General features: G+C 46.6%; 1 non-coding gene across 1 annotated transcript; it reads right to left on the reverse strand.

Annotated features, from left to right (window-relative positions):
• Positions 1-4,458: 4,458 nt before the first annotated feature.
• TRNAS-AGA (transfer RNA serine (anticodon AGA)) lies at positions 4,459-4,540 on the reverse strand. Its single transcript has one exon. It is a non-coding gene; the product is annotated as a tRNA-Ser (tRNA).
• Between the last annotated feature and the right edge of the window lie 3,024 nt (positions 4,541-7,564).

Raw genomic sequence — 7,564 nt, forward strand, 5'->3', positions numbered from 1 at the left:
GGTAACATTGACCTCATAAAACGAATAGGGAAAGTGCTCCCTCCTCTTCTAACTTTTGGAAAAGTTTATGTGGACACGGTGTTCTTCCTTCTTTAAAGGTTTGGTACAGTGCACCAATAAAGCTCCTTGTTGGCCTGGATTTTCCTTTGTGAGGTTTTTAATGACAAATTCTATGTTAAATAGATCGATGACAACTTAGATTAGTTGTTCTTGAGTGAGCTGTAGTTTGATCCATTTAACCTAATTTATCACCTTAATTGACATAATATTATTCATAACATTATTTTATTGTCTGTAGAATCTGGTTCCCTCTTTCTTTCCTGGTATTGGTAATATGTGACTTCTTTCCAGATCAGTCTGGTAGAGATTTGTCAATATTATTCAACTGGTCAAATAACCAGATTTTGGGGTTCACTGATTTTCTCTACTGTTCTTCTGATTTGTTTAATTGAATTTTGCTTTTCTCTTTAATATTTCTTTCTGCTTATTTTGCATTTAATTTGCTCTTCTTTTTTTCTAGTTTTTTTTTAAATTAAGTTTTAAATTTTAATTCCAGTATCGCTAATCCACAGTGTTATATTAAATCAGTTTCAGGTTCACTTTTTCTAGTTTCTTGGGGTGGACTATAATTCACTGATTTAAGAACTTTTATAATATAAGCATCTCTTGCTATAAATTGCTCCCTATACAAAGCTTCAGCTGTAGATGTTTTATGTTTTGTTTTTACTTTCTTTAAAAAAATTTTTTTAATCTTTGTTTTTGAGAGACAGAGTGTGAGCAGGGGAGGAGCAGAGAGAGAGGGAGACACAGAACCTGAAGCAGGCCCCAGGCCCTGAGCCCCGATGCGGGGCTCGAACCCACGAATCGTGAGGTCATGACCTGAGCTGAAGTCGGACACTTACCCGACTGAACTACCCAGGTGCCCCTTGTTTGTATTTTCTTAATAAAAAACTTAAATTTCCCTTGTGATATATTATTTGACCTGTGGGTTATTTAGATGTATTGTCTTTAATTTCCGTTACTGATTTCTGGTTTAATTCTGTCATGCTCAGAGAACATATTTTCCATGATTTCACATCCTCTTAAACTTACCAAGATTTGTCTTATAGCCCATAATACAATTTGCCTTGGTGAGTATTCAATGTTTCTTGAATATAATATATTCTGTTGTTGGATAGAAGGTTCGATAAATGTTAATTAGGTCAAGTTCATTGATAATGTTGTTCAAATCTGGCATATTCTGACCGACTTTCCTGACCATTGTGTTCTACCAATTACTGAAAGAAAGTGTTAAAATCTTTAACTGTATTTGAGGAACTTTTTCTCTTGGCAGTTTCTCGGATTTTCCTACACGTATTTTGAAACTGTTATTAATTGTATACAGATGTAGGGTTGTTATGTCCTGATGTATTTACCCCTTTACCATCATGAGATGTCCCTCTCGATCTGTTTTCCAGCAGTAAGGTGGGGTGCTTTTTTTCTCATTCGTTTTGCTTCTCCCAGGTATCAGCGTTAGTCACTGTCTGCAGTCGCATGCTGTCTGAAGAACACTGTGTGGTATACCGTATTCCATTTTCCAGTTTAAGGTGGACGAGTATGTCTGGTCTCAGCTGTTCCACAATGCTGCGGATCACAAGTCCTTCTGGTACTGGCCGCTTCCAGCCCACCGATCTGACTTTAAATCTTGGCGGGGTATTCACCCATTCCTTTGCGTGGTTGCTTAATCATCTTTTTCTTCCGTGACCCTCTTCTTGAATACAGACATTTCAACAACTAAATTTATTCCTGGTCAACACGTGAGGGTTAACGCTTAGTGCAAGTCCATGAAAAAATAAGGGCGGTCAGTGTTCAATGGCAGAAGCGGGACACCCCCCCCACCCCCCCCCCACCCCCCCCACCCCCCCGCCCAGGATGGTTATGTAAATTTCATATACAGGTATCGATTCGCAGAGATAGACAGATACATGTGTACACATGTAGATTTGTAGAAGCCGGTTGAATAGTCCACATAAATGTTGAAGTGCTGAAGCTCAGACCCCCCAGGGCAGTTTGACCCAGACGGGAAGACAGATAAAAAGTGGGTAAGATTAGAACAAGCTGGAACCCACAAGCACGAACTGGATCCCACCGGATGGACTGAAATCTGTGTCAGCTTTGGTTGCCTCAGAACTTGGTGGTGCAGGTGTCCTGCAGAAGCCAGGGCCCTTCGTTTAGGGCTAAACGCACACATGTGATCCGGGAAAGGAGGAGGCTGAAGGAGGGTGCAGGGGAAGGGGGGGTGGAGGGCAGTGGCAGACCCAGCTCTGCCTCCTGAGGAGGTAAGTCAGCAGATGAGTTAAAATGAGCAAGAAGATGGCTGCTACTTGACCTCTTCCTCCAAATCTCCCCCAAGAACGTCTCCTGGGGACCATCCAATCAGAAACACATAGAAAAGGGAATTCTGGGGAATGTAGTTCAACCTGGCCAAGTTGACACAGATAATGAAGATAATGGGGGCGCTGGATGGCTCAATAAGTTGAGTGGCTGACTCTTCATTTTGGTTCAGGTCATGATCCTGGGGTCATCTGATGGAGCCCCTCATGGGGCTCCGAGCTGGGTGTGGAGCCTGCTTGGGATTCTCTCCTACTCTCCCTCTGCCCCTCTCCCCTACTCGCACTCTTTCTCTAAAATAAATATAAGAAGACAATGTTTTAGTATTTACATATATAATAACCAAGAGCACACTGTCTTAATTAGTATGGATTTATAAGTAATTACATATGTCTTGAATATATATATACATATATATATATATAGTATCAGTATCAGTATATAGTATATATATATATATATATATATATATATATATATATATATATATCAGTCTTCCAACTTTGCTTCTTCCAACTTTGCTATCTTCTTTCGGGCACAAAGTTGTTCTGCATTTCCAAATGTGTTTTTAAAGCAGTGAGTTAATTTCCATACAATACATAGAGATTGATTGGATTTTATTGAACCTATTGATCAATTTGGAAATAGTTGTCATCTTGATAAAATTGAGTCTTTCCGGGGCACCTGGGTGGCTCCCATGGCTGAGCATCCGGCTTGATTTCAGCCTGATCTCACGGTTCATGGGTTCGAGCTCCACGTTGGGATTCTCTCTCTCCCTCTCTTTGGCCCCTACCCTGCTTGCACACATGCTCTCTCTCAAAATGAATAAACAAACATTTTTTTTTTAATTGAGTGTTTCGAAACATAGTATTTCCCTATGTTATGTCTAATGCTCAAATTGTGCTTGGGTTTTTATTTAAAGGAGCATATTGTTAAATTAATTGTTCTATTGGTTTCTTTTTCTTCCTTCAACTTTTTATTTTGATCTAATTTCTAATTTATGGAGAAGTTGCAAGATAGTACAAAGAATTTTCATAAATTCTTCACCTATATTCCCTGTTAATTTATGATATGTTTTTAAATAGCTAGATATATAGAAATAAGTTTACACATATATTTTTTTCTAGTGTTTCAGACAAGATGTCCCTTTACCACTAAATACTTCAGTGTGTATTTCCTAAAACCAGGGACGTTCTCTTTCCTAACCACAGAACAGTTATGAAATCTGGATTAAAACTCTTATTTGATCTAGAGACCTTGTTACTGTTTTGCCAACTGTGCGAATCCTTTATTTCAACAAAAATAGATGGCATTCATTTGTCCTGTCTCCTTAGTCCTTTCGTCTGGAAGAGCGCCCCCATCTTTGTGTTTCATCTCATTGACCTTCAAAGCCTAACTTGGGCAGGTATTTTGTAGAACGCCCCCTCACCCTGAGTTTGATGCTTTCCCGAAAGTTAAATTCAGATTGTGCGCTTTTAGCCGAGCACCACGCAGATGAGGTCGAGTCCACCGAAGTAGGTCTCTGGGCGGCACAGGATGCTGCCTGTGTCCATCGTCCCCGCTGTCGGGTTACCGTTCTCCTTCTGTACTCATCGTGACGCATGCAGCTCGCTTCGTTTGCATCCGATCCGGTTGCCTAGAAAACAGTGAGGTGCAGGAAGACGGACGAGAACGGAATGGAGCAAGCACGTGGTCGGGGGCCCGGGACCCGCGGGAAAGCCCCGCCGCCAGGGGGCGCCCGCGGCCGGAGACCGCCAGCTCGGGCGGGGGCGCACGGGGGGCGCGCGTGGCGTCCTCCGGCGGGAGCGCCGCAACCCGCGCAGGGCCCGGGGTCCCTCCGCGCTGGGTCTGCGGGGGCACCCGGGCCTTGTGCCCCCGCCACCGGGCGCGCCACCCGCAGGAGGAAACCCAGGCGGCGTCGCCGCAGAGAAAAGCTTGCTCGGTGGGTTTTGCGGGGTTTTGCCTGTGAAGACCATTTTTTAAAAAAGCCGCCGCACGACGGGAGCCCGGAGGCAGCGAGAGGGACGGAGCGGGGCCCTGGTCACCAGGGCCGCCCCGCAGTGCCCGCGGGGGCGCAGAAAAACACGCCGTAGTCGGCAGGACTCGAACCTGCGCGGGGACACCCCAACGGATTTCTAGCCCGTCGCCTTGACCGCTCGGCCACGACTACCCGCGGGCGGGAGCGCACGGCCCCGCTTCCGTGGGCCGCGGCGGCGACGCGCACGATCCCTCGGGAGCTCCGCGGACACGCTGCGGCCGACCCCCGGGACCCCGGAGCGGCGGTGCCACCAGCGGTGCCGGGTGAGTCCGGGCTTCCAGGACTTCCGGGCTTCCACGCGGGCTCCAGGTGGGTTCCCGGTGAGTTCTAGGCGGGCACCAGGCGGGGGACTGCTTCCTTGGCTTTGTGCCCCGGGCGGAGGGCGCTCAGAGTTCTGCATCCCCTCGCCGGCAGGTTGCTAAGCCTCTTGTTTCCCACTCGGCTTTGACGTTGGGCCGAGGCCCGGGCTGTTTCTCTCCAGGTTTAACCAACGCCCCGCAGCGTCTGTATTTCCTCTTAGGTTTACATGTTAGTTTCTCTGGCCGCGTTTTCCCAACTCTTGAAGCGGATTTTGTCTGTCCTGCTTAGAAGGTCTTAATCTAATTTTTAAACAGGGAGGACAAGGAGGGGAGGGAGGAGGGCATGGGTGGGGAGGAGGAGGGGGTTCGAGCCGAAGACAGAAGGGGCTTCGGCGCCACTAAACCGCTCGGAGGACTGAAGTATGCGTGGAGGCGGCTAAAGCCATATGTGGCCATAGACTGTGGCTATTACCATGGTGACCGAAGAAGACAAGGGGACTCTTGGAGACACCCAGACCTTCCGCAACACCTCCATTGAGGAGATGCCCCTCAGTGTTCCCGACCTTATGTGAGAGGGGCTGTCCTGCTCCCCGCAGCAGCCAGGGGTCTGTGCGTGGGGCGAAGGGGGGTTGAGGAGGAGCAGGGGAGGGGAGGGGAGGGGAGGGGAGGGGAGGGGAGGGAGACAGGGATGAGTATCTTGCTATTCTTTGCCTTTTTTTCTTTGAATAAATGTCCCTTTTTTGAGGCAAAAATAAAGACAAGAGGAGGAGGGGGGAGAGAGGTGACGGGAAGAGGGAAGGGGGTGGGAGGGAGATGAAGGAGGTTCCTCTCCTAACATAAAATCAATTCTAGGAAACCCCCCGGTTTAATGGAGGGGAGTCTGCTCTGAGGGGAGTATTAAGGCGGGTTTGGGGTAAAGGAGCCGGACTCCGGGTTTAACTGAGCAGTCTATTGGCTGAACTGCCTTGCCCATCAAACTGAGTATCAATCGCGTAGTCATTGTTTACACATCGGGTCAACTTATAACGTGACTAAGTGCAAATTTAAAGCAAAATGGAAGTTGTGATATAGATGTTGCCGTAATGTGTCACATTATGACGCTTTTATTTGGCCCACACGTTTTTAACAAACCTGTGACGTTTTAAGTAAATTCCTGTGCAACTGTAGTTTGAGGGAAGTCAAATACCTGAGAAAAAACAGAAACGTTTCATGCTTTCAAAACAGACAAAACAAATGTGTGGTGTTAGGAATCAGAAAGGTGATGGTCGAAGGTCCCTGTGGCTGCGAAAGTCCACGAGGAGAACCTGCCCGGGATGCCGAGAATGGGGTTTCTCATTCTGGGGTCCCGGGGACACAGGTGCGTTCCGTTTGTGAAACTTTCTTGAGCTGTGTCGTTACAGTTCACGTCTTTTTCCTCATCACTACTACATTGTGTTGTATGTCCCTAAAGATTTCCTTCAAAAACAAAACCTCTGAAGCTATTGTAAGCGAAAGGGGATTAATGAAGAATACAGACCCCTAGGAAAGTTTGGGGGGGGGGGCTGGAGGGAGGCGCCAGCTCTAATCCAACCCCGTGGAGATGGGCTCCCAGAGAGCCTGCGTTGTCTCTGCAGTCGAGAAAGCAGAAAATCCAGACGCTGCCGCTGGAATGGTTGATTTCAGACGTCTGTTGCCTGAACCGCCGGGCAGAAATCTGGAGGCTTCTGCAACACCAGTGTACTTTCCAGGGCAGTGATTCTCAAAATTTGGCACGAAAGCTTTTTGTCATGGCAGAAAGCAAGTCAGCCAGTGACTTGTGCCCTGGTCTCAGAGAGGAGAGGTCGGTGCCATTGCAAGAAAACTTTGATGCTACTTGGGTCCCCTAGAAGCAGTTTGGGAGGTGGTTCATAGTATTGGGCTCTGGATAGCAGGAGATGTAAAAAAAAAAAAACAAAAAACAAAAAAACCCAAAACTCGGGGGTTAACTTGGCCCTGTGATCAGTGGGTATCAGATAGACAGAAACAGAATCTAAGAAAACACAACAGTCAGAAAGTAGTTTACATTTCTTTTTTAAAAAAGTGTTTAATTTTGAGAGAGACAAAGAGAGTGCGAGGGGCAGAGGGGCAGAGAGAGGGGGAGACACATGACCCGAAGCAGGCTCCAGGCTCTGAGCTGGCAGCACAGGGCCCGATATGGGGCTCGAACCCACGAGCCATGAGATCATGACCTGAGCTGAAGTCAAGAGACGGGCCCTGAGCCGACGGAGCCCCCCACACGCCCCAGGATTTGTACTTTTAACCTTCTAGCGTCTGTCGTAAGGGAAGGTCCAGAAAGTGGAACTAGGTGCTTATGCCAACCTGCTGTACCCTGTATAGACGTTAAAGCTGAAATGTTCTGCCTTCCCAGAGAATTAAAAATAATGCACCTGTATCACACTGAGGGGAAGCCTCCTGACACCTCGAAAGACGCCCTCACTGTTAGTGGCCAGTTTTTCAGCCATTGCCCCAGGAGATTACCCAGATTCCCACCATCCGATTTACTGCCTATAGCCTTTTTTCTTACTGATTTTAAGGAGTTCTTTACATATCCTAGACATAAATTTTTTGCCAAATGTGTGTGTGACAAATATCTCCTCCCGCTCTGTGCCTTTTCACACTAGTAGTGTTGTCTTTGGATGTGCTGAAGTTCTTAAGTTGAAAGAAGTCCAATTTATCTTTTTTTAATGGGTATTGCTTTTTGTGCTTATTAAACAGAAATCTTCGTTAATTCAAAGTTCGTGAAGACCGTCTCCTGTTTTCCTCTATAACGTTTATTGTTTTAGCTCACATAGTTAGGTCTTTAATACATCTTGAATTAGTTTAGGGGATAGTTTACAGA

The sequence above is a fragment of the Neofelis nebulosa genome, chromosome 6, assembly GCF_028018385.1.
Source record: "Neofelis nebulosa isolate mNeoNeb1 chromosome 6, mNeoNeb1.pri, whole genome shotgun sequence".
In the NCBI taxonomy this organism is placed as follows: Eukaryota; Metazoa; Chordata; class Mammalia; order Carnivora; family Felidae; genus Neofelis; species Neofelis nebulosa.